This window comes from Hemicordylus capensis, chromosome 3 (assembly GCF_027244095.1).
Source record: "Hemicordylus capensis ecotype Gifberg chromosome 3, rHemCap1.1.pri, whole genome shotgun sequence".
Classification (NCBI taxonomy): Eukaryota; Metazoa; Chordata; class Lepidosauria; order Squamata; family Cordylidae; genus Hemicordylus; species Hemicordylus capensis.
The window spans coordinates 142,298,980-142,326,458 of NC_069659.1; the positions used below are offsets into that span (position 1 = coordinate 142,298,980).

The 27,479-nt window shown below is 44.3% G+C and overlaps 1 long non-coding RNA gene across 1 annotated transcript in view; it reads left to right on the forward strand.

The window, feature by feature from the left end:
• The window catches only part of LOC128352402 (uncharacterized), a 57,791-nt gene that overhangs the window by 13,913 nt on the left and 16,399 nt on the right, over positions 1-27,479 (forward strand). Inside the window, exon 2 of the long non-coding RNA XR_008320381.1 lies at positions 18,234-18,296. This is a non-coding gene — a long non-coding RNA (uncharacterized LOC128352402). The remainder of the gene's footprint in view (positions 1-18,233; positions 18,297-27,479) is intronic.

A 27,479-nucleotide genomic window follows, 5' to 3' on the forward strand; every position in this document is an offset into this window, starting at 1 on the left:
CCTCATTGGCCAGTGGGGCAGTGTGCATTTCACTGTTGTTGTTTCACACTGTTGTGTATAGATCAATTGCATTTTGAGTGGGAGGGATGTGGATGTGCATGACCTTTGGAAATCTGCCTGATTTTTTCCAAAGCTCTGCTGTTGTTAATGTGTGATGTTGATGTTATTTGGGGTGGATTCGGGGCAGAAAGGGGGCTTTGGGGGCAGAAGAGTGGTTCAGGTGGTAGTGCCCCAATGGGTGCCTGCTGCCACCCAGATTCCAAAGGAATTGGGAAAAGGGCTGGTTTTTAAAGAATTTCTGAAGTTGACATGTCTTTGGGGCAGATTTGGGGCAGAAAAGGGGCCTGAGGGGCAAAACAGTGGGTTGGGTGGCAGTGCCCCAAGGGGTGCCTGCCACTTGCCCTATTCCAAAGGAATAGGGCAAAGGGCTGATTTCTTAGGAATTGTTGAAGTTTACGCTTCTTTAAGGTTCCCCCCCCCAGGGAATAAAGGAGGTTTCAGAAGACGCATAACTCCACCTTGGGGGCACTGGGGTAGCCAGGAGCGAGTGGTTGTATAGTGCACACAGGGTGCCAACCACCCCCTTGGGTTGCTGACCCATGGGGTGCTTGGTTCTGTTGTTTCTGAGGTGTTCTGAGTATAGATTCTCTGGTAGCATGTGAGATTTTCAGTGACAAACCATGAATCCACTCTCATATGCTACCAGAGAATCTGAATCTACACTCAAACATCTCAGAAACAACAGAACCCAGTACCCCATGGGTTAGCAACCCATGGGGGTGATTGGCACCATATGTGCTCTACACCACCACTTGTTCTGGGCCACCCTGGTGCCCCCCAAGTGCAGTTATGGGGCAGGAATTATGGAGGTCCATCATTCCCTATGGGGAAGAACTGTAAACTCCATTACTTTAAAAATCAGCCCTCTGCCCAATTCTTTTGAAATAATTCTGGCAGCTTCCTTGCCCCCACTTGGGACTACCACCCACCCTACCCTGCTCAGGGCCACCCCTTTCCCCCCAACATGAAGCTATACTTTTGCTGAAACCTCCATTCTTCCCTATGGGGAAAATCCTATACTTCAAAAATTCACCAAAAATCAGCTCTTTGCCCAATTCCTCTGAAATTTGGGTGGTAGTTTCCACGCATTGGGCAATACCACCCCCACCCACTAGTTTTTCCCCGGGGCCATTTTTCAAAATCCAAAACGTTTCAGATTCGGATTTTGCAATTTTGAACAAAGAACAAAATTGGGGTGTTTCGGATTGGCTGATTTCGAACAAAGAACAAAATGGGGGCGTTTTGGATTTGGGCCAAAAACAAAACAGGGGAAAAAACAAAATGCACAACCCTACTTTCTTCTGGTCTAAGTGGATGACCTACTCATATGTTTTGAACAAGAAGGGGATGACAGTGAAATAATGAAAGCATTAAATCAACAAGTTGAAACAAAAGATCTGAGAACCATAACACACTACTTGGAAATACAGCTAGAGAAAGAAGATGATGGGAGCTTTCTCCTTAGTCAAAGCTGCAAAATAGAAGACATAATAGAGAATGTTGGAATGAAAGATGCAAAGACATTAAGTACTCCCATGGAAACCAGTTACTTAAAGGAGAGCAAAGAACAGAGTACATTGTTGCCAAACAACCAACAACACAGAGAAGTAATTGGGAAATTGGTATACATTGCCACTGTCACACAACCCGACATTGCAGCAGCAATTGGGATTAGGGATGGGTCCGGACCGGTCCGGAGGCCATTGTAAAGGCCTCCGAACTGTCCGGACCGGTTCGGACATGGCCGGTCCAGTCCGGGTGGAGGGGGTTCCTTTAAGGGCGGGGAGGGTTTACTTACCCCTCCCGCCACTTGCCCCCCTCCAGCGCGCGTATTTACTGTAATAATTGGGGCGGCAGGATATTTCCCTGCTGCCCCTTTCCCTCTGCAATGCCGCCAGCCGCGCGAAGATCCTGTTGCTGGGACTCACGGTTTAAAAAGTAATCACTGCTGCTGCCCAGTGCCCATGGTAAAGCCAAAGGAGAAGAAGCCGGCACAGCACCGAGCCGGCCTCCACTCCGGCACCTCTCCGCCCGGCGGCTCCCCCATCCTGAGCCGCCACCGCCCAGCAGCCACTGAGTGAGAGAACAGCTCCGCCAGGGAGGATGCGCCGACGTGCCCAGTCCACCCTCACTTCCGGCTTGCATGCGACTTCCCCCCACATACAGAGTGGCTGCCACTCTGTATGTGGGGGGAAGTCGCATGGAAGCCGGAAGTGAGGGTGGACTGGGCGCCGCGGTGCGTCGGCGCGTCCTCCCTGGCGGAGCTATCCCTGTGGAAAGTGGATGAGCATAAAAGTCTTTAGTGCAACCACAGTACTGTAGAATTAAATATACATATTTTATTTTTTAAAACATATTTATATCCTGACCCTCCAGGGCAGTACTGCTCAGAGCAGCTTACAAAACAGCAAAAAGCAGATAAGACAATACACAATATAAAGTTAACAACAGGATAAAGTTATAAATACCAGGTTAAAGTTATAAATACCATCTTCCACTTTATGATTTCTAAGTTAGGGCTGTCTTTTCACAAGGAACATTTTTGTACCACAGTACAAAACTTGGTCTTCAGGCATAAGAAATACAACACATTAATTTTATTGGACCAATTTATTTCATTTACAAGATTTATATATCATTTTTTCAGAAATGTCAAAGTGACAACTTGCTATAGAACTATTCAAGTTTTCCAATTACATAAATACCTTCTAAGGCATTTGTTATAGTTTTGTGTGCTCTGTAAAAGTGATTTCTCCCCCTCTTTTTGATAATAAAGCATGGAAGAAAGAAAAATCAGAAGTGGAAGCTAGTATGAAACACAAAATAAAAGAACTAGTGGGCAGCCTTGCTATTCTTCCCTGTATGGTGCATTAAGTGTATTATATATCAAAATATTAAGAGGATTTCTTTTTCCCCTTTTTAAACCTCACTGTTATTGAACTTGGAACCTTTAATGGTGAGCAAAGCAGTGTTTTTCTTTAATATAATTCTACTATTGATTTCTTCATTCATTTAATCTGAATTATTCTGACAGTTTTTTAAAAAGATACATTACCTTGATGAAAGATGCAATATTTTTCATGCCAGGAAGACAAGGCAGATAGTCTTGCCTACTATAAGATGTAACAGAATACTAAACTGCAGCTTCATAGCATCTGTAAATAGGGCATTATATTAAGCATGCATTTACCAGCATATGTACCACAGCTCTGAGGTCGTTTATCTCAAGAAATGGACGCAGCTGGTGTATCAGCCGAAGCTCCCCTGGCCACTGCCTCGACCTGGGACACCAGGGAGAGGGTTGGATACAGAAACACGCCCAGACTGCGTACCTGTTCCTTCTGGGGAAGTGTGACCCCATCCAAAACAGGCAGATCAAACTTGCCTCCCAAGTTTCGACCCCACACAACGAATACCTCTCTCTTATCTGGATTCAGTCTCAGTTTGTTATCCCTCATCCAGACCATCACCACCTCCAGGCAGGCATTTAAGGAGGCATTTATGCCCTCTCCCGATGATGTTGACATGGAGAGATAGATTTGGGTGTCATCAGCATACTGATAGCACCCTACACCAAATCTCCTGATGATATTTCCCAACTCTTTCATTTCATTGTTAAACAACTTAGGAGACCAGTTGAATATAAGCTGAATAAATAAGGGGAAGGTATACAGCCTTGTCTTACTTCTTTGCTGAAACAGAACCAGTCTGTTTCACCATGTTCTGTCTGGACTGTGGCTTCCTGTCCTGTCTATAGGTTTCTCATGAGAACAATGAGATGTTCTGGGATGCCCATTTTCCTAGGAATATTCCACAACTTGACATGGTAAATGCAATTAAACAATTAATATTCCTGATTCCACTCCACTTTCCTTTCCTGCTTTTCCAGCCTGATTGGTTCTCCTGGTGTCTTGTGCTCCTTCCCTGCTCAGCACTTGAATGTAATTGCAGAGCAAGGCAGCTGGCTGTTGGGCTTGTTGTCTTCTTCAGAGAAGGAAAGTAAAAACGTTTTTTAAAAACCAACCCTTGTGTGTTTGTTTTTTAGTGTGTGATTTGTTCCCCTTGCTTAAACCACTGTGTTTCTCTTTAGGGATTGCAAACAGGTCTGGGGGTTCGTGGTTCGGGTTTGGGGGTTCGACGGTTTGACCCCCGAACCAAACTACTCTCCGTTTGGTCCGGACATGGAAATGTTTACCTTAAAAATGCTTCTTGGGTTGGCGGGGCTGTGTGCGGAGGTTCCCCCTCCCCCCACCAGCCTTCAAATTGCCCCCCTCAGGCTTTTTCGGCCCATTTGGGCCTTCCCGAAAATGGTGGTCACTGCGCATGTGCAGATGGCCTCTCGTGAGGCCTGGGATGGCCCATGGCCTTGCAGAGGCCATTTGCACATTTGCAGCGGCCATTTTTGGCAGCCATGTTATTTATTTATTTATTTATTTTGAAAATGGCTGCCATGCATGCGCAAATGACCTTTGCGAGGCCATGGGCCATGCCAGGCCTTGCAAGAGGCCATTTGTGCATGCACAGCGGCCACCATTTTGGCCACCACACCATTTGATGATGGCCCGAACAGGCCGGAAAATGGGCCGAAAAGGCTCGAGGGGGGCATTTTGAAGGCTGGCTGGAGGAGGGGGGACCTCCGTGCACCCCCCCCCAACCAACCTGAGGAGCATTTTTAAGGTAATATTTTTAAAAAACTTTTAAAATTTCACAAATCCCACCCCCCAGACGGAACCAAACCGGCGGGGGTTTGAGGGGTGCCAGACCAAACTGGCCCAGTTGGATTCAAGGCCTGTTTGGCCTTGAATCCAACCAGGCCAGCCGGTTGTGTGCACATCCCTATTTCGCTTCTTCCACTATGAATCGTGTGTATGTGTGTGTGCGCATGTGAGAGAAGTCTCACTCAGTTTGTGTGAGAGTGAATTTTAAACTCCCCATGCCAACAATATGCCTCCTTGTGAGGAAATTAGTACAAAAGTATTAAAAGCTTTTAAAAGAACTAGCTGAACATGCACAGAGCATCTGTGTGCTAGGACTTTGTTGCTCTCCTCCCCCCCACCACAGCCCCTGCTTTATTGTTCAGTGTCAGCCACCTACTCTTAGATGCCCCCTCCCCACCACTGCCCCCTCCCTGCCACTGCCCCCTCCCCTCCCCGCTGCTCATTTGCTCACTTGCCCCTCTTTGCCACTCGCTCGCTCACCCCCTGGTCACCCGGTCACTCACCCCTCCCTGCCACTTGCTCTCTCACTCACCCCCTCCCTGCTGATTTCCTGCCCCCCACTTGCTTGCTTGCCCACCCCTCCCCACTCACTCCCCCTCCCCTTCCCCACCACTTGCTAACTCGCTCATCCCTACCCGCTTCTCTTCCCTATCTGCGTATGGAATCTTACTGCCCTGTCACCACGGTGCTTCTGCTCTGTTACCTCCAACTGGTAAAGCACTGTGTGGGTGGGGCTTGCCACATATGACCTTGGCATATTATAGATAGATAGATGGGCGGGATGCTCTGACAAAATGGATCTTTGTTGTTGTTATTGTTCCTGCCTCTTGTTTCTGAAGATACTAAACTACTTATAGCCAGAGGCGTATCTAGGGAAAATAGCGCCTTGGGCAAGCACTGTCCAAACTTCTGACACCCATCTTTCAGATAACTTTACCATAATATCAGCTCAAAAACACAAGTCAAGCTCGTTAATCTTTCAATATTTCAAAAACTATTTAGCAGTGGACGTAGCCAGACCAAAAAATGCTGGAAAACTACAAATTTCATTATGCTGGGGCTCATGAAATACCCAAATACTATGTGGAGGTGTACTTGGAAAACTAATCAGAAGTGCCTGTCTAATGCTCTGCTATGCATTGTAGCATCACTATTACATAAGTTTTAAAAATAAATGGAGAATTTGACTTTTCCCAGATACTCTGATATAATTAAAGGATATACAGAGTAAACTGTGTCACTGCTTGGAATATCTATATATTTAATTCTCTTAGCCGGCATGCCTGTCCTCCTGGATTTGGTGGTGGAACTCTCGCACACATTGCTAGAGTTCCAGCCTTGGGCAAACTTGAAGAGAAATTAAAAACGGAGGTGGCGGCAACAGTGGCAGCGGGCCGCAAAACGGCCAGAGGAGGTGGTGGTGGTCCTGGGTTAGGAGGTGGCAGTGGCCTCGGCTGGCCGCTGGGAGGTGGCGGCGGCGGCAGCCTTGGCTGGACTCTGGGAGGTGCTGGTGGCAGGACAACCTGGCCCGTTTCGGGTAAGGAGGAGGCAGCGGTGGCCTGGCCTGGCCTGGCCACTGGGAGCAGGAGGCAGCGATGGGACAGTCAGGTGAGGGGAGAGGAGGAGAGCCGGCGAGACAGAAAGGGGGTGGGGGATTGAATGGGACAGCCTGTGGTGAATGTGGGGAAGGGGGAGAGGGGAAAAGAGAGTGGGTCAGAGGGAGGGGAGGGGGAAAGAGAGGGGGAGGGGCAGGAGGGAGGGGGGCAAGAGAGAGTGGGACAGGAGTGGGGGACAGCTGGCCCCAAAGAGCGCACAGATGCTCTGTGCAGGTTGGATAGTATTCTAGTATTTCAGAAAGACAGTTAAAATGAGAGAAAGAGAGCAAGAAACTCCCTTGCTTAGTATTAATACTAAGGATTAATACTAAGGATTAATAATACTTAATATTTAAGTATACTTAATACTTAATACTAAGGATTTCACACTGATTCAAAGACAAACTCACCATTAATAGCCATATTATTAAGACATCACATTTAACTCACTTATCACAAGAAGCAAAGTAAGAGCAAATGAATACAATCCTAGCTCATAAGCTTCAGCTCAGTATTCACAAGCCCTGATTTTCTGTACATAGTGCCAAACTGAATATGTGTGCAGTGACATATATATATATATATATATATATATATATATATATATATATATATATAAATGTTTTTACCTGTAGCCCTTTGGGGGGCTTCCTAAAGGCTGGGGGGGGTGTTCTGCAAAGGTTCCCCCTCCCACTGCTGGCCTCTGGGCCTCACAGGGACCATTTGAGCATGTGCGGTGGCCATTTTTTTCCAGTGGCCATTTTTAATTTTTTTTTATTTTAAAAATGGTGCCCCCCCTTCAAGTGGCACCCGGGGCACGTGCCCTGCCTGCCCCACCCTAAATACGCCCCTTATAGCTCTAATCTGGACAGTGTGTGGGGGTCCCCCCCTTATTAAAAATATGTATATGCTGTTTTAGCAACAAAGTTAATTCATTTTTAACACTCCCTTGACATTCTGCTGTCCTGTAAGAGATCAAACGGGGCTTCTTGCTGCTGTGATGGGTGTAAAAAGTACTATTTGATTTTGCTGCTGAGTTTACATGCTTAGGATTGGAGGCATGTGGCTAAAAGTCAACATATACAGATATTGTATTATGATACACATCCTGCTCTTCCTCCGAAAAGTTCATGGTAGTGTACATATTCTTTCTCCCCACTTTTATCCTCACAACAATCCTGTGAGGAAGGTTTGGAGGAGGGAGAGGGAGGGAGAGAGAGCGCATCTCACCTAATGTCCCACAGTGAGTTTCATGACTGAATGGGGAACACAAATCCCCCAATCCTAGTTTTAACACACTAATCACTACACCACATTGGTTCTCAACTGTGTGTGTAATGATTGCAGGAGAAATCTGATACAGGAAAAAAAGGAGATTCATTTTTAGCGGTGAAGCAAACTTGTGGGGAGGAGTGTGTTGGATACCTTTAAGAGAAAATGACAGATTTCTGGAATGCTCTCCTGGTGGCTATTCGCTCTTTGGTCTCTATCACAGTTTTTAGAAAGCATGTGAAATCGTGACTTTTTACCCAGGCTTTTTATATAATTGTCTCTACTGCTGCTTCTTTGTATTCTGTATGGTTATATTATGCTTGTCTTTTAAATATTTTAAATCATATATATGTTTTTATATTTTAGCTTAATATTTTAATTGTGTAATTTTTATAGTCTTGTTTTAATTTTTGTGTGAACTGCCTTGGGATTGTTTTAATGAAAGGTGGTACATAAATTTAACAATTAAAAAAGAGATTAAAGGGTTTAATTATCAAAATTTGGGGAGGCTGTGGGCCCCAGCCCTGGATCTTTTAAGTACCTAGCAATACCTCTGCAAGGGAGAGAAGCGGGGAGAGTGGCAGGATTGTCAATGAAAAATCTGAGATCGGCAGATTAGAATTTCTTCTAATAATAATAAGAATTTTTTAAAATAAATATTTCCCTGAGTATATTTAGGTGTAAAAAGTAGTGAATTCAGCTAATTTAAGTGGCAGGGCAAGTGGGGAGAAAAGGAACATATGAAAGAGAGAGGTGGGGAGGAGGAGGAGGAGGAGGAGGAGAGTGTGAGGCAACAAAAGGTGGTGCAAGGCTATTTGTGGATTCCCAGTGGTGCATCGGAATCCAATCCGGCTCTCTCCCACATCTGAGTTTGACATCCCTGGTATAGTGCATTTGCAAGAGAAATAAAATCCAAGCCCCAATATTTTTATATGTAAAAAAAAATCCTTTATGAAAAACAAATTCCTGTTTGACCCCCTCTAATTTTCTGCTGGAGTTGCCCCTGAATATTGAAATGGTCCTGATACATGAGCAATAGGGATTTATCACTGATCAACTTTTCTTTTTTCACAGCATCTACCCAAGCTTTCTGTTGCTTCTTTTCTGCAGGTACATGCACACACATTTTTTACAGTATGCATTTTGTTGTGCTTTTGCATATACACCACTTGTACCTTCTGGGTTTTTCAAAATCATATTTGTTTTGGGTTGGATTATTACAGGAAACTTCATACTCCATACTCATTGTGACCGTGCCTCAAAGAAAGACAGCAGCTGTGATGTCACAGCACAGCCAATATGATTGCTGCTGTTTGTGGGGGCATGGCCAAATAGGAATTTTGAGCCTTGATTTCAGCTGCATATGAACAGAATTCAACAGCAATAACAACAAAACCACATCAGGAGGCTTTATAGACAGGGCTTGTACCCTGAATCTCCTTCAGAAGAGAGAGTGTGTGTTCACACTCCAGTCAAACATACCCTGAAGTCCCCTCGAGATTCTTGGACCCACTCCACACACAAATCGGTCTTTGTCTTGCGAATTCTAGCTTATCTCGATGTATTTCCGGGTTTTTAAAATGCTGGTTTTAAGCTACTTTTTCTTAAAACACCAGAACAAATAGGGAGAGGCTCTGACATAGAATCATTAGCATGATAGGAGGGATACTCTCTTTAGAAATGCAGATATAGCTCTTCAGTAATCTCTCCCACAACCATTGGCTAGAAGGAAAACATGGAGGCACGCAATCATGAACTTGCCAAAATTAAACCTCATAACAGAGAGGAGGGGATGCTTCCCTCAGTGCCGCAAGTCTATTTCGAAGTGGCTTCAATCAACATTTAACCCACAGCATGAAGCCATGTGCAAATAACTCCCAGGTGACTTGTAATCATTTTGTGTGGAAAACTGAATAAGATATTTTTCGAAGACTTCTCCATTATGACAAGGTTATCTGAACCAGATGAGTTTGTTTAGTTCTGTTATCTCATCCTGAACATGGGTTAGTAACCATGGACACCAATGGCAACAGCAGGTTGCTGAGGAGGTGGGGCATAGCCCTGAACTATACCTTCCCATCTTACTGGAGAACAAATGTTTGCAGTGGTGGCAGAAAAGAGAAGCCATTGCCATGTTTCCCCCATTGAACAACAGGCTCATGCCAATGCCGAGTTTGCCCTGCAGCCCCTCCTCCCCATCACCCCATTGAAGTGTCTCAAACTGGCCCCTGCACATCACAGTCATCCTACAAATGGCCAATGGGGTTGATTTGATAATCAGTCCAAGAATGGAATTTACCATCTTTATAGCTCCATCATATTAGCTATCTTTACAGGATTGTGCCTGCTGATCCTAACTTCCACACATGCAACAGAAGGTCGTCTGAGCAGAACTTGTGCACACACACTTACATGTACAGGTACTTACATGTACGTACTCTGTACACATTATTAGAGATTCTTCCTTTTACAGGATTCCCAATCATATAGAAACAGCCTACACGTGAACAGCCTATACATACTTAGGTCAATAGATCTCACAATCCCCCTCTCCCATATTCATCTGAATGTGTGAACAGTGCGCTATTGGCAACTCATATTCATTCTCTTATCTCTTTGGTCATTTCCAGTTCTAGTCACACAAAAACTTATTGCTTATCTTTAAATATATGACTTGTTACAATAATGGTTGGATTTCATTCCATTTATATTACTCCAGCTCATGAAGTCATCCCATTCACCCAGCACAATTTTTCAGCCCTCTGCTTTATTAAGCACATTTCATGAGCACTCCAAATTCCTTCAACTTGATTGTTCAAAACTCTGTAAATCACCATCCAGCCCCATACCTATGTTACTTTATCTAGGTATACTCTGGTCAACTCCCAAGCTATTTATCTCAATTAAATTGTTCTGTGTTGATTAAAACTTACCTTCAAAAGGCTATCTATTAAAAAAACACCCTACTTTCTTACAAATATATGTAATGTAAGTTGTGTCCATACAGTGGAAAAGAAACACCCTCAGTATCAAGGTAGAAATTAATGTAATCAGAATTATTAGATAAGAACAGCATGCAGCAAGATCTTATTCTTGTGTCATTCATTTACTGATGATAGGTTTTACAGAACTAACAGAATGGATTTAAAGTATTAAATATTAAGATTGCAGCTCAGTAGTCGACTACTGAAAACCATTTTTGACATCAAATGAATGATCTTTGCTCTGGCTATTCTTAAATGGCACAACCAGAAAATATAAGCTCTCACATTCCAGCTAAGCAGAATGTGTACCCTTTAATCATCCTTTAACTTGACCACGTCCATGTTCTAAGATGGCAAGAGGGGGGCATCTATTCTGCACATTCTTGGACTAATATAGCACAAAACAGCAGGGTTTAGCTGGATGTTCCAGCTGATCAGGAAGTAATGTGGTGGAAGTGTAAAAAGCCTGCTTTACATCAATCTCCATGTGTTAAGGCTGCACGGGATGGTATTCTTTCAATGAAAGAGAAAATGCAAATTAAAGGATGCTATCCATTTGAATAGTTTTCTCTCTCTCTATTGTTACCTTGTTATGTCCTGCTGAGACATGGAATAAGAAATCTGTATGGATGTGAATTTGGTGACATGCTTTTCTTACGTCAGTTCAGAAATCAGTAAATCTGGAATGCTTTTCCTATATCCTTTCAAAATGTATTCATTATTCTGGATTACAGATTCTCACATTGAATATACAATACTAGATCCAACTACAGTTTGCTGAAATGATCCTATTTTGCAAAATTTGGTACAGAACTTACAGCAGTGAGAGTCCAAGACACAAGTATGTATGCATCTCAAAGGCTGCACAGAATGTTCAGTGTTCGAGATTTTCCAGTTCTGTGTAACTTGTGAATCTGTTCTCACCTCTCCAGAGAAGTTTGACCTCTTGGATATTCCAGGTCTATCTTACTGCCTGGGCGGTTTCATTATTGATAACGTAATTATCAGCAGAGTCATATTACTTCACCTGGAACATTTTCAACCATTTATCACAATGTTGATCTTTATTTTAAACATAAAATCGGGCAATCATTTATGTCTCCGATGTTCTTTGTATTTACTCAAGAATATTTAACAGTAGACAAAAGGTGACTTATTCATTATTCATACCGAACAAGGCAAGTATGGCAATTTGAAAAGCCTGACATTTGAGCTTTTTGCCAACACTAGCAAAATTATATCCTTCCTATTGTAAATCAATGAAGTAGAATCATTGTGCACAAAAGAATTAAATTGCCTTGTCACTTTAATAAGGCCACCTTATATACACCCTTCAGCCAGTGCCATTGTGCAAAGAAAGGGTGCATCCTTTGCCTCAGCTGCCTTAGATCTCAGTGGGCTTTCCAATTAAATAAACATCCTCTTAGTCTTTTGCTCCACTCTGCCTCTCAATAAAGAGAAAGAGCGATGTCAGAATGTCATTGGCAAAAGGCCGTGCTATCAATGGCACACACACGATCAACGTGAATTAACACTCCCCACCTCACCTCCCAAACAGCCTATTATTCGTTACAAAATGTGTGAGAGAAGCATTCAAAAAAGATCCAAAAAAGAGTTTGGCCCTTTGGTTTAGATGAAGAACAAGACAGGACAATAGTACAAATACTAGTATCCTGTGCAGGCAATGTGTATGATGAAAAGTACCACTAAAGCACCAACTAGATTACAAGTGGCATGAGCAAGAACGGGAACAATTTTGATATTTCACTCCCTGTGTTTCTATTATTACAATCGGAACTGGTTTTTGTTTTGTCAGTCCATACTCCTTCAATACTTTTCTCTCTTATAAACCTTTTACTTGGAATTTCCATTACAGTATTTAAAATAAAGGCTATTTATTAATATTATTTCTTGTTTACACAGTCAGACAGGTGTTATTGACTGGTTTGTTTTATCCAGACATCGAGTCCTTCCCAAGGACCTGGGATGCCAGAATTTTATTGTCAATTGTTATAGATATCGTCGCAGAATATAGGCTGTTCCCAGTAAAGCTGCTTTTTGTAACTGGCTGATGGTGATTTCTGTGGCCCCTATGGTGTTGAGGTGCTCTTCAGGGTCTTTTGGAACTGCACCCAGGGCGCCAATTACCACTGGGATTATTTGGGTCTTTTTCTGCCACAGCCTTTCAATTTCAATTTGTAGATCTTTGTATTTGGTGATTTTTTCTATTTCTTTTTCTTCTATTCTGCTATCCCCTGGTATTGCTATGTCGATTATTTTGACTTGTTTTTCTTTCTTCTCAACTACAGTTATATCTGGTGTATTGTGTGGCAGATGTTTGTCTGTTTGTAGTCGGAAGTCCCATAATATTTTTACATCTTCATTTTCTTCAACTTTTTCAATTTTATGGTCCCACCAATGTTTGGCTACAGGTAGCTTGTATTTTTTTGCAGATGTTCCCGTGTATCATCCCTGCTACTTTGTCATGCCTTTGTTTGTAGTCAGTCTGTGCGATCTTTTCACAACAGCTGATTAGGTGGTCCACGGTTTCATCTGCTTCTTTACAAAGGCGGCACTTGCTGTTTGTGGTGGATTTTTCTACTTTTGCTCTTATTGCATTTGTTCTTAGTGCCTGTTCTTGTGCAGCCAGTATTAAACCCTCTGTTTCTTTCTTCAAGTTGCCATTCTTAAGCCATTGCCAGGTCTTGGTGATGTCTGATTTTCCACTTATATTGTGCAAATATTGACCATGCAGTGGCTTCTTTTTCCATTTTTCTGCTCGGTTCTTGACTTGTTCTTTCTTGTAGGCCTGCTTTCTTTCATTGGTGTTGATTAGTTTCTCATTATTGACCATATGAAGTGCATCTTCTTCACTGTCCTTTATATATTCTGCAAGGCCTCTTTTCTCCTCCTCTACTATTTGATGGACTTGCAGCATTCCTCTTCCACCTGAGCTGCCAGGGAGGTATAGCCTATCGACATCACTGCGGGGGTGCAGAGCATGATTGATGGTCATGATTTTCCTGGTCTTACGATCTAGCGTCTCTAGCTCTGCCTGGGTCCAGTCTGTTATTCCTGCAGTGTATCTGATAACAGGTATAGCCCAGGTGTTTATGGCTTGTATGGTGTTCCCGCCATTGAGTTTGGACTTGAGGATTTTTCTAACTCTCCTGATGTATTCACTTCCAATTTTTCTTTTAACTTCAGTGTGTGTGATGTTATCCGCCTGGAGTATGCCGAAGTATTTGTAAGGTTCTTTCTCTTCCAGGTTCTTGATGTTACTTCCATTGGGCAGTTCTATTTCTTCTGTTTTTCTTATTTTCCCTCTGTTCATTATTAATGCAGCACACTTGTCTAGTCCAAACTCCATTGCTATATCTCTACTGAATATACGGACAGTGTTTAGCAGTGATTCGATTTCTGACTGGGACTTTAGATACAACTTCAGATCGTCCATGTACAGCAGATGGTTGATTTTACTTGATGTTTTAGATGCTTGGTATCCAAGGCCTGTTTTGTTGAGTATTTGTGAAAGTGGGGTCATGGCGATTACAAACAACAGAGGGGATAGTGAGTCCCCTTGGAAAATGCCTCTTCTAATGCTAACCTGTCCAAGTGTCTCACCATTGATTGTTAACTGTGTACTCCACATGCTCATTGCTTTTTTAAATAAATATCTGAATGTTTTTGCTGACACCAGTTGTTTCTAAACATTTTAATATCCATGTGTGAGGCAATGAATCGAAGACTTTCTTGTAGTCAATCCATGCAACACTTAGATTTCTTTTTCTTCTCTTGCAGTTTTCTAAAATCATTTTGTCAATCAGCAGCTGGTCTTTTGTGCCTCTGGTGTTCGGGCAATTTCCTTTCTGTTCAACTGGAAGCTGTTTGTTAGTTAATAAGTGTTGCATCACTTCATCTGCTCTTATTCCAGTTAATAATTTGAACATGGTTGGCAGGCAGGTGATCGGTCTATAATTACTTGGAACTGCACCTTTTGCTGGGTCTTTCATGATGAGATGAGTTTTCCCAGTTGTTAGCCATTGTTCAATATCACCTCCTTGCAAAATGTGATTGAACTGTTTTGATAGTTGTTTATGAAGGCTTGTTAGGTGTTTAAGCCAAAAGCCATGCAGTTCATCGTCGCCTGGAGCAGTCCAATTTTTAATTTTCTTTGCTCTTTCACTTATGAATTCTGGTGTTATTATTAGATCTTACATTTGCTGGTTACATTTTTTGACCTCTTTTGTCCAGCCTGCTTTTTTATTATAATCTTTTGGATTGTCCCATAATTTCCCCCAGAATTGCACTGCTTCTTCTTTATTTTGTGTTTCCATGTTTCTTGCAGTTTCTCCTTCTATGCTTTGGTAGAAACGTCTCTGATTCGACTGGAATTGGAGATTCTGCCTGTGTTGTGTAGTTCTGGCTTCATATCTTCTAATCTTCTTTGACACTGCTGTTATTTGCTGCTGTATTATTTCCAGGACTTCTCTAATTTTCCTTGAATCTAGGTGGTATTTTTGGATCAGATACTGTTTGGTGTTTTTATTCTTCAGCTTCTTGTCTTTCATATCTTTCAATTTACTAGCATCTGATCTAAGCCTGGAGATTTTATTTTCTAATCTAATCTTCCATTTAGGTGATGTACTACTTTCTTTTTTGACAGGTCCATTGATCTTATATCCGAGCTCTTGTGTTGTTATTGTTGCTGCACTGTACATTAGTTGGTTTGTTTCTTGCAAATTCTTGGTTGTTATTTCTGCAAGTGCAGCATTGACATCTTTTAATACCTGAGCGGGTTGTTTTTTGGCAACTGTTTTTAGAGCTGGAAGTCGAACCCTGGTGGTTGTTTGGTTCATGTGCTCATTTATTTTTTGCTTTAGTTCTTGTTGCTTTTCTGTTAAACGGCATTTGGGTTTTTAAGGTGAAGGCAAAGGAGAGGTTGCCTGGTTTTGATTTTGAAACAGTTCAGCAACAGTGGTATCCTCTATTTCCAAGACCTCCTCCACCTGCGCCTGAGCAACTGCTTCAGTTGGTGGTAATTCTTCTTCCATATCTTGAGCCTGTGTTGCTCTTTGCAGTTCTTCCAGCTCAACTCCTGTGAATACTTTATTTCTTATTATGAATCTTCTCTGGTCTGCTAGCCTTTGTTCTGTGATTTCTGTATCTGGATGCTTCTCTTTCCAAATTTGGTACATTCTTTTGAAATAACCTCTTCTAGTTGGACTAGACTTGTAATAGCAGATCATTATTTCCTTGTTGGCATTTTTCATATATTTTTTTCAGTTAAGCGATGTTTCTTCCAGTAACTTTGCTGTCTTCAGCCCTGGTTGCTCAACTGAAGATCCTGAGTCCTGTTGCCCACTTGCCACCAGATGTCCAGGGACTCCAGCACCTGGCGTGGTCCTTGTTGACCCGGGCGACGACCGATCCAGTATAGATTTATTAAAGTTACGTCTCACCATATTGTTGATGGGAGAGGCACTCTTTGTCTGGCTCCTCTGGTGAGACCTGTCCAGTATGGTTGGACCTCTGGCATAGCTCTCACCTTCCTCAGAGCACACAAGCCCCACAACCACGCCAAGGTAGTGCCTCACTGGAGGAGGATGATGATGATGATGATGATGATGATGATGATGATGATGATTAAAACTTTTATACCGCCCTTCCAAAAGGCTCAGGGCGGTTTACATTAAAACACCATTAAAATCAGTTAATAATTAAAACAAAAATTATAAAGCATAAAACAATGATTAACAATTAAAAACATCATAAGACAACAAATAATCAGAACAATTTAAAAACAAGTTTTAAAAAGCTGGGAAAGTCTGGTGGAAGAGATGTGTTTTCAGGTGTTTTCTGAAAATTGCCAGAGATGGGGAGGATCGTATCTCAGCAGGGAGCGAATTCCACAATCTCAGGGCAGCGACTGAGAAGGCCTGTCTCTGTGTAGCCACCAAATGAGTTGGTGGCAACTGGAGACGGACCTCCTCTAGTGACCTCAACGGCCAGTGGGGCTCATAGTGAAGAAGACGCTCTCTTAAATACCCAGGGCCTAAGCCGTTTAGGGCTTTATAAGTTATAACTAGCACTTTGTATCTTGCCCGGAAACCTACTGGCAGCCAGTGTAACTCCATCAGCAAAGGAGTAATGTGGTCTCTCCGAGATGACCCAGAGATCAACCTGGTTGCCGCATTCTGGACCAACTGAAGTTTCTGGACTACGTACAAAGGCAGCCCCACGTAGAGCGCATTACAGAAGTCCATTCTGGAGGTTACCAACAAATGTACCACTGTTTTGAGGTCATTGATCTCGAGAAACGGGCGCAGCTGGCATATCAGCCGGAGCTTAAAGAAAGCACCCCTGGCCACTGCCTCAACCTGAGAAACCAAGGAGAGATGTTGATCCAGAAGTACTCCCAGACTGCGAACCTGTTCCTTTTGGGGAAGTGTGACCCCGTCTAGAACAGACAGATCAAAATCATCTCTGGTGTTCCGACCCCACACAATAAGTACCTCTGTCTTATCTGGATTCAGCTTCAGTTTATTCTCCCTCATCCAGCCCATTACTGCTTCCAGGCAGGCATCTAGGGAGGATATGCCAACTCCTGAAGAAGTTGACATGGAGAAGTAGATCTGGGTGTCATCAGCATACTGGTAACACCCAGCGCCAAATCCCCTGATGATCTTTCCCAGCGGTTTCATGTAGATGTTAAAAAGCATTGGGGAACACCATACTTAAGCTCAGATTTTGAAGAGCAACCATCTCCAATCGACACCATCTGGAATCTGTCCGAGAGGTAGGATCGGAACCACTGTAAAACAGTGCCTCCCACCCCCAACCCCCTCAGACATTCCAGAAGGATACTATGGTCGATAGTATCGAAAGCCACCGAGAGATCCAAGAGGACCAACAGAGTCACACTTCCTCTGTCAATTCCCAATTGGAGATCATCCATCAGGCCGACAAAGGCAGTCTCCACCCCATAGCCCGCCTGAAAACCAGTTTGAAATGGGTCTAGATAATCAGTTTCCTCCAAGACCGCCTGGAGCTGAGAGGCCACCACCCTCTCAGTTACTTTGCCCAGCCATGGGAGATTGGAAACTGGCCTATAATTGCTCAACTCTGAGGGATCCAACACAGGCTTCTTTAGAAGAGGTTTAATAACTGCCTCCTTAAGACAAGGAGGCATCCTGCCCTCCCTCAGAGAAGCATTTATGATTTCTGCCAGGCCGCCTACAGCAGCCTCCCTGCTAGATAGAACAAGCCATGTTGGACAAGGATTAAGAGGACAAGTGGTAGGCCTCACCGCTCCAAGCAGCTTGTCCACATCATCAGGAGTCACAAACTGAAATTGATCCAGTCAAAATTTAGTGCCTTAGAATCAGCTCCCTTCTGGTCCCTTGCTTCCAATGCACACTGGCATGCATGGAGCAAAAGCATATGCTTAAAGTACTTTTCCCAGTCATTTTTTAAATTAAATTGGGGGAATACATTAGTAGTCTCATTGTGGGGTGGGGGCTTGAGTACTATTTCACAGCGTGTGCACACCATTCCAGCATTAAAATTCTTTAATGTTTCAATATTTTGTATTGTTTTGATAGTTTCCTCAAATATATGTGGCAGCATACAAGAAGATGGGAAGGAGGGAGAAAAGCAAGAGTGTGGTAAGGAGCTATGAATTGTCTCAATACTACCAACATTCCAAGTTTGAGTCAGAAAATCTTAATGCCAAATGACCTTTTTCTGAAGGGTATTTTGAGGAGACGAAGCAAAAGGATCATTTCTATAATATGGTTACCATGGTGATCAGCCCTTTTAAAAGATCGGGGGTGGGGAGAGAATTGATGTACATTTGCAATCAACTAGTGACTATAACAACAAATGGGCTTGATAAAGCAACACTTTGAATTTATTTCTAAGCAAAAAAAGATACTGTGCTTGAGATACCAGAAAAGAAAAGAATATATTCAAAAAGGTAGACAAAAGAGACCTTTGGTAACTATTTATGACAGCATTTTGCTTTTAAAAAATGTACTTATAGCTGCCAGGTTTCTTTCTAAGTATGGTTTTGCCATACATACCATTATAACGAAGCATGTAGAGCAGTGATTCCCAAACTGTTTTGTCAGTGACCCCTCTTGTGTGCTACAAGATGGGTGGAAGTGAAGTTCAAAAAATTGAGCCACTCTGTTGGATGCATCCACTCTTTCCTGGGGGAGGGAGGCCCCACAAAGCATGCACCTCATAGTAAAATAGGAACCTAGGAAGCTGCCTTACACTGCGTCAGACCATGGATCCATCTAGCTTAGTACCGTCTACAAAGAATGACAGTGAATTCTCCAAGTTTACAGGCAAGAGTATCTCCCAGCCCTACCTGGAGATGCCAGGGAGGGAACTTGGAACCTTCTGCATGCAAGCATGCAGGTGTTCTTCCCAGAGCGGCCCCATCCTCTAAGGGGGATATCTTACAGTGCTCACATGTAGTTTCCCCTCTCCCTGACATTATATGGGCAGATGCATCAACCCAAGGGAAAGAGTTAAGGATGATCAGCTTTCTTCAACACTAGCAGTGCTAGAAGTTGACAGGTTCAAGGAGTCCCGGAATCACCACCACAATTCCATTCCTGTGAAGCAGGCTGCCACTCACTCCCTTCTGAAGATTCTATTCCTTACCCCTTACCCCCCCCCCCCCCGCCCCGCAAGTAATGGGTCTTGAGGAGAGCAGGGATGCAAGGAGTGGAGATTTCCAGGTGGTGCCACAGAGGGAGGGTGGGATCCTGACATCAGTATCTGAACATCCTCCCTCCCTCAAATAAGGCAGCCCAGTCCCCAGTTTAAGTTGGCTGTAGCCCACTTCAAGCTGGATCTCACTCAAACTAGGCCTTGGGGCCTGCCTCCACCACTGCCAACATCTCCCTATGATTCCCCTTTCCCCAAGCCCAAAAAATCTTACCTTGGGGGTGGGGGCAATTACAGGACAGAGGGCCTCTCCTCAGCATCAAATAAGAACATAAGAACAGCCCTGCTGGATCAGGCCCACGGCCCATCTAGTCCAGCATCCTGTTTCACACAGTGGCCCACCAGATGCCGCTGGAAGCCACAGACAGGAGTTGAGGGCGTGCCCTCTCTCCTGCCATTGCTCCCGTGCAACTGGTACTTAGAGGCACCCCGCCCTTGAGGCTGGAGGTGGCCCACAGCCCTCTGACTAGTAGCCATTGATAGACCTCTCCCCCATGAAGTCATCCAAACCCCTCTTAAAGCCATCCAGGTTGTTGGCTGTCACCACATCCTGTGGCAGAGAGTTCCACAAGTGGATCACACGTTGTGTGAAAAAGTACTTCCGTTCGTTGGTCCTAGACCTCCTGGCAATCAATTTCATGGAGTGACCCCTGGTTCTAGTGTTGTGTGAGAGGGAAAAGAATCTCTCTCTCTCCACTTTCTCCATGCCATGCATGATTTTATAGATCTCTATCATGTCTCCCCGCAGACGTCTTTTTTCTAAACTAAAAAGCCCCAAGTGTTGTAGTCTTGCCTCAAGAAAGGTGCTCTAGGCCCCTGATCATCTTGGTTGCCCTCTTCTGTACCTTCTCCAGTTCAACAATGTCCTTTTTAAGATGTGGTGACCAGAAATGTACTCAGTACTCCAAGTGTGGTCGCACCATAGTTTTGTATAAGGGCATTATAATGTTAGCCGTTTTATTTTCAACCCCCTTTCTAATGATCCCTAGCATGGAATTGGCCTTTTTGACCGCTGCCGCACATTGAGTCGACACTTTCAGCGAGCTGTCAACCACAACCCCAAGATCCCTCTCCTGGTCCGTCACCGACAGCTCGGATCCCATCAGCGTATACTTGAAGTTGGGTTTTTTTGTCCCAATGTGCATCACTTTACACTTGCTAACATTGAACCACATTTGCCATTTTGTCGCCCACTCCCCCAGTTTGGAGAGATCCTTTTGGATCTGCTCACAATCCGTTTCAGATTTCACTACTCGGAAGAGTTTGGTATCATCTGCAAATTTAGCCACATCGCTGCTTACCCCTGCTTCTAGATCATTTATGAATAAATTAAAAAGCACCGGTCCCAGTACAGATCCCTGGGGGACCCCACTTCTTACTTCCCTCCATTGTGAAAACTCTCCATTTATATCTACCCTCTGTTTCCTGTCTTTCAACCAGTTAGCAATCCACACATGTACTTGTCCCCTTATCCCGTGACCGCTAAGTTTCCTCAGGAGTCTTTGATGAGGAACTTTGTCAAAAGCTTTTTGGAAGTCCAGGTAGGCTATGTCAACTGGATCACCTTGATCCACACACTCGTTGACACTCTCAAAGAAGTCCAAAAGGTTGGTGAAGCAAGATTTACCTTTGCGGAAGCCATGCTGGCTCACTCCCAGCAGGGCCTGTTCTTCTAGGTGCTTTACAATTTTATCCTTGAGGATGCTTTCCATCAATTTGCCCGGAACGGACGTTAGGCTAACCGGCCTGTAATTTCCCGGATCGCCCCTGGATCCCTTCTTGAAAATCGGTGTTACATTTGCTACTCTCCAGTCCTCTGGTACAGAGCCCAATTTCAGGGATAAGTTAAATATTTTAGCAAGGAGGTTGGCAATTTCACATTTGAGTTCTTTGAGGACTCTTGGATGGATGCCATCCGGCCCTGGTGATTTGTTAGCTTTCAGTTTTTCCAGACAGTTTAGAACATCATCCCTTGTCACTTCTATCTGACTCAGCACTCTGGCATCCATTCCTAAAAAGCCTGGTTCAGGAACAGGTATATGCTCAGTATCCTCTGCCGTGAAGACAGACGCAAAGAACTCATTCAGTTTCTCTGCAACCTCCATATCCTCCTTAATAATCCCTTTCACTCCCTCATTGTCTAATGGCCCCAACCTCCTGCCTGGCAGGTTTCCTGCTTCTGATGTACTTAAAGAAGTTTTTGTTATTCCCCTTGATACTTTTGGCTAAATGTTTCTCAAACTCTCTTTTTGCCTCCCTTATTGTCACCTTGCATTTCTTCTGCCAGAGTTTGTGTTCCTTTCTGTTCTCTTCATTTGGACAGGCCTTCCAATTTCAGAAGGAAGTCTTCTTCCCTTTTATGGCTTCTTTGACGGTACCCGTTAGCCATGCTGGCATCCTCCTGGACTTAGTGGTACCTTTCCTCCTTTTGGGTATACAAGCTGACTGGTCTTCTAGTATTGTGGTTTTGAGTAAACTCCATGCATTCTGGAGCGAAGTGACTCTCCTGATTTTCCCCCTCAGCTTTCTTTTCACCATACTCCTCATTTTGGAGAAGTTTCCTCTTCTGAAATTCAAAATGTCGGTGTTTGACATCCTCTGTGATTCTCTCCCCACATGTATGGTGATTCTCTCCCCCTAAAGGGTCGATGACACTGACATCACGCACCAGGTCCTGGGTGTCACTCAGAATTAGATCCAAGGTCGCCTTCTCTCTGGTTGGTTCAATGACTAGCTGTTCTAGGGCACAGTCATTTAGCATATCTAGAAATTTGTCCTCTTTGTCCTGACTTGAATGTGAATTTACCCAGTCTATGTATGGGTAGTTGAAATCACCCATAATTACAGCCCTGCCTCTCCTTGACGCCTACCTGATTTCCTCCTGCATCTCCCAGTCACTGTCGGCATTTTGATCCGGAGGCAGATAGCACGTCCCCAGTAGCACGATTCCTTTCCGGCCTTGTATAGTCACCCCCAGGGTTTCTGTGGAGGACTCCAGTCCACTTAGGTTTTCTAGCTTGTTAGATTCTATCCCTTCTTTAACATACAGTGCTACCCCTCCTCCAAGGCGACCCTCCCTGTCCTTTCTATAGAGTTTATACCCAGGGATAACAGTGTCCCACCGGTTCTCACTGTTCCACCATGTTTCTGTTATGCCCACTATGTCTATTTCTGCGTTAGCAACCAAGCACTCCAGCTCACCCATCTTGGCTCAGAGGCTTCTGGCATTGGCATACAAGCACCTATACACTGAATCTCTCCCCTGATGTATGCTATTCTTTTGACTCTTTGACCTGCTGGCACAGCCTCCCGTCTGCTCTTTATGCGGTTCTGCTCTGTCCCATTCTGTTTTATTTGAATTCTTTGCAGCCTCACATTTTAAAGGATGGCTTTTGCCAAACGGGATACTGCCCAGCTCCCATCGGCTGTTCCCCAGGTGTCATTTTAAAAGCTGTTCTGCAACCTTTTTGATTTTAAGCGCCAGCAGTCTGGTTCCATCTTGGTTCAAGTGCAGCCCGTCCCTTTTGTACAGGCCTTGCTTGCCCCAAAATGTGTCCCAGTGCCTAACAAATCTAAACCCCTCCTCCCGGCACCAACGTCTCATCCACGCATTGAAACCCCTCAGCTCTGCCTGTCACACTGTACTTGCGCGTGGAACAGGTAGCATTTCTGAGAATGCTACCTTGGGGGTCCTGGACTTCAAAATGCTACCTATCAGCCTAAATTTGGCTTCCAGGACCTCCCGACTGCATTTCCCCACATCGTTGGTGCCAACATGCACTACAACAGCTGTCTCCTCCCCAGCACTGCCTAGGAGCCTGTCCAGACACTGCGTAATGTCTGCAACCTTTGCACCAGGCAGACAAATCACCGTGCGGTCAACACGCGGGTCACAAACCCATCTCTCTATCCCCCTAATGACCAAATCAACCACTACAAGGAGGCCCCCACCCCCCAGAGGAGTATCCCCTGTGCGAGAGGATATGGGCCCATCATCCACGGAAGGGGTCCCTTCTAAAGGAGCATTTCCCTCTTCCTCAGACCGATGTCCTCCTCGCCCAAGACCTTCATTCTCCCTGACAGCAGAGGAGCTACCAGCCCTGGAGTGGGATGCCTCTATCACATCCCTGAAGGTTCCCTGAGAGCCAGGAGCTCCTTGCACCGAGCACACACCCATGACTTCTGCCCATGGGGCAAATAGTCGTACATGTGGCACTCTGTGCAATACACTGGGAAGTGCCTCTTCCCCTGCTGACCTTATATCTTCATACTGTTTTAATTGGCTCTTTACAGTATTTAGGGAACTTATTGTCCATTCATTAGAAAGTTTGCTAGGATAGGTCGCAGCTGTAATGGTCAGCTATTTAACTGTCCAAACAGGCTTTCCCAAGAATATGAGGGATACGAGGGAGGGATATGTACTTACGTTCTCTTCTCCACCAGGCTCCTTGTGCTCCTTGTGATCGCAGGGGCTTGTTCCAGGCTCCCCCGCACACTTCCCGCTAAACTCCTGCAAAACTCCAACGTCCTGTTTGCTATCCCTGTCCACTATGCTCTGTTCGCTATGCTCTCGGGCCTTCACCTCATATGTAGAGTAGGCTTCCAACTGTCACACAGGATGTGAGTCAAAGGAAGGAATGTGGGGCCCCTCCCAGCCCTAGCTGACTCCACCCCCACTACTAAGTAAACAGTGCCTTTAGGTAACCCTAAGAACTCCTAGCCCTGTGATATCTTAACCCTAACAAGTAACCCTAACAAGTAACACACACAGAGATAGAGAGACTAAGACCTACCCCTTAAAGAGAAACAGCCCCTGCAGAACTTCCTGTTAGTTTGTTTGAAGGGGAAAAGGCTAGATGTTTAGAAGGACTTGGTCAACTTCTCAGCTTCTCAGATGTGTCTGCTCTTCCCAGAGTAGCCTTCCAACTTCCCAGAGTAGGCTTCCAATACACATGAGGTATTTGCCAGGGATCATTGGGACTTGACCTATGAGGCATGAGTCTTGGCGTGAAAATAGGGATGCATGCATACACACAGAGACACACACACATCCCCATTTTTAGCCTACTTTCCAGTAGGCTTGTGAGATCACCAGGCATTCTGTGTGTGTGTCCCCCCCATCAACTTTGTGACACCTTGACCAATATTAACCAAATCGGGTACAGTTGTAGAGACACATAGGGACACTTCAATGGCATAGTTTGTGATGATGTCATCCACCCCAATCCAAAATGGTGAATGCGTAAACTTTTGAGGCGCAAGTGGGCTAACTTATGAACCACCTAACTGATTTGAACCAAATTTGCTACAGCTGTAGGAACACATAGGGATGCCCTAATGGTGTGGTGTTTGGTGCCATCATCCACCCCAATCCAAGACAGCAGACACATCAACATTTGAGGAGTAAGTGGGCTAACTGGTGGACTGTCTAACTGATTTGAACCAAATTAGATGCAGTTGTAGTGAGTGACACACAGGGACACCTCAGAGGCATAGTTTGTGATGATGTCATCCACCCTGATTCAAGATGGTGGAACCATAAACTAACTTGTGGACAGTCTAACTGATTTCAACCAAATTTGCTACAGTTGTAGGGACACATAGGGACACCTCAACGGTGAAGATTGTGACGATGTCATCCATCCCAATTCAAGATGGCAGACACATAAACTTTTGAGGCACAAGAGATCTAACTTGTAGACCTCAATTTGTACCAAATTTAGTTCAGATGTAGAGAAAGTGAATGGAAAGTAGGGTGATTACTACTAGAACTTGTTTTGTTGTGAAACATTTGAGGATAAGCTACAAAACAGCTGTTTAGATCTCATATATACTAATAGCAAATGCAAATGGTTAAATGCAGTCAATCTGCATGCAAGACAAGGTCATCCAAAAGATAAGGTAGTAGTTCCTACATACTTGGGGCATTGCTGGATTTAGGCACAAGCTAAGTAAGCTACATATAATGTAAGCTTAGGGCCTCACATTTTGAGGGACTTCTGAATACAAAAAAGAACTACATTTCAAGTTTTACATAATTGGTTGAAAAATAAAAGAGAAAGAGGAAAAGAATCTAAAATAAATAATATCATTCTGAAGGACAAAAGCATAGATGTATGGCTATACAATTATGTATCATATTGAGTTTATAAATCTGTGCAGAAATAATTGTACGTTACATTGAAATTTCATGAGACCAGGGCCTGATTTTTCAAAAGTCTGTTCATGGATCAGAAATTTGATCCAGGATCAATTTGATTCTGGGATTCCATGAACCTGAAATCAGTTTGATGAAACGCTTTCTCCAAGAGACAAGTTTTGAGAGCAAGTTTTTATGCTCTCATAAAACCTTCCTTTGATTTAATCTGATTGGGCTCAAATAGTTGGTAAGTAAAAGGTGGGAAACGGAGGTGAACTGGTCAACAGAAGATATGCTCAAAAAAGGCTTGCTGCGAAATCATAAGAGGGCTCCACACCAGTGTTCCCTCTAATGTTTACTATCAGCGAGTGGAAAGAGTTTTGTTCTGGGTGGCAGTATAAAGGCAGCGTGTGCACATAACTCTCTCTCTCTCTCTCTCTCTCTCTCTCTCTCTCTCACACACACACACACACACACACACACACACGGAAGTAATGCACTGTGCTGTGTGTGGGCCGCAAAATTTTGGACTGTAGGGTGGGGGGTTACCGGGGCATGTTGAACCTGTGCCTACCAAAGGTGAGACTGCAGCAGATATGTGCGAGGTTCCTCTCTAGCTGTTAGCAGAAGATATTTTGAGCCAAGAGAAGCAAGGTAGCCAGACCAAAAGAGAGAAGAGTTGGTGGCAACAGAGCAGTGGACATTGCCATTACAAATACTTCCATGTGCAGTTTCTCCAGCCTGACCACAGGTTCCCCAGAACTATTTTATTATTGGAAGCTGCTGTTGTTTGCGGGGGGGGGAAGCACCAAAAGTTGAAACAAGGCCTCTGAAACATTTGCTATTGTACTCCTGTATAGCACAGGTATTGTGATTCCCGTATGTCTGGAATCACGTTGTGTACAGCAATGGGTTAACATTTAAGTAAAGGGAACAGCAACTTCATGGAACTGCAAGGGATTACAAATATGACTTGTGAGAGAATCAGGCAGCCAATTCTGGATCCAGAGACATTAGTGTTTTGCATTTAACTTCAGTGGCAACACAATTTGACATTAATATTCCATGGATTCTGTGGGTTAACATCCCACAGCTAGAAACCTCACCAGAAATCCACACTGCAAGGGATTTAATCAGGTTGCTGGGTTTGTGCCATTATTGAGTGTGAGCTAGCAGGAAGGAATGGCAGGAAGTTAACGGGTGTTATGAATGCCAGAAACTGTTTTCCCATGAAACAATTACAAGAATTTTGTTCTAGCCTATAACATCTTTCCCCTTGTGGAAAGATGCACTCTACATGTTCCATGTGCAGAACAGAATATATTCCAAAATATATACATACATTATTAAAACTTGCATACCTCCACTGCGAGCTGTCGGGGGAGCCGCCTCTTCCCGTACTCCTCCCTCCCTCCTCCTCTGGCTTCATCCACAGATCTTGACGGAAGTCTCGTGAGATCTGCAGCTGGAACTGGAGGAGGAGGAGGCTCAGTTGGGGAGGGAGGGAGGGAGGAGGAGGAGGAGGTGATGGTGGTGGCGGTGGCAGCCTGGCCAGGGAGAGGGGGAAATGGAGCAATGCTTCCCAGCCGGAGGTGCTGGGCAGTTGGGCAGTGGTGGCGGGTACAGCAGAGACTATGTGCCCGCCAGAAATGGCTGTGCGGGAGACTGGGGGTTGGTGCACATGCATGCACACACCATAGAGGGAACAGTGCTCCACACCTCTTCTCATGCTGCTCCAGTATACACATATGCCAACTCATATATGTGACTGGAGGAGGAGAATGGATGGCAAGCACAGAGGCATAGCTGGAGCACAGCTGAATTGTTATGCACTATGACATAGCTAGATTGCTGATAGTTAATATGTACACAACGGACAGGCAGGTTCTATAGCTCCAGAGGTGGGTATAGGGGAGCAGCAAGCAGAAAAGTCAGGAATGACTTCAAATCTCCCCAGGTGCTACTAGTA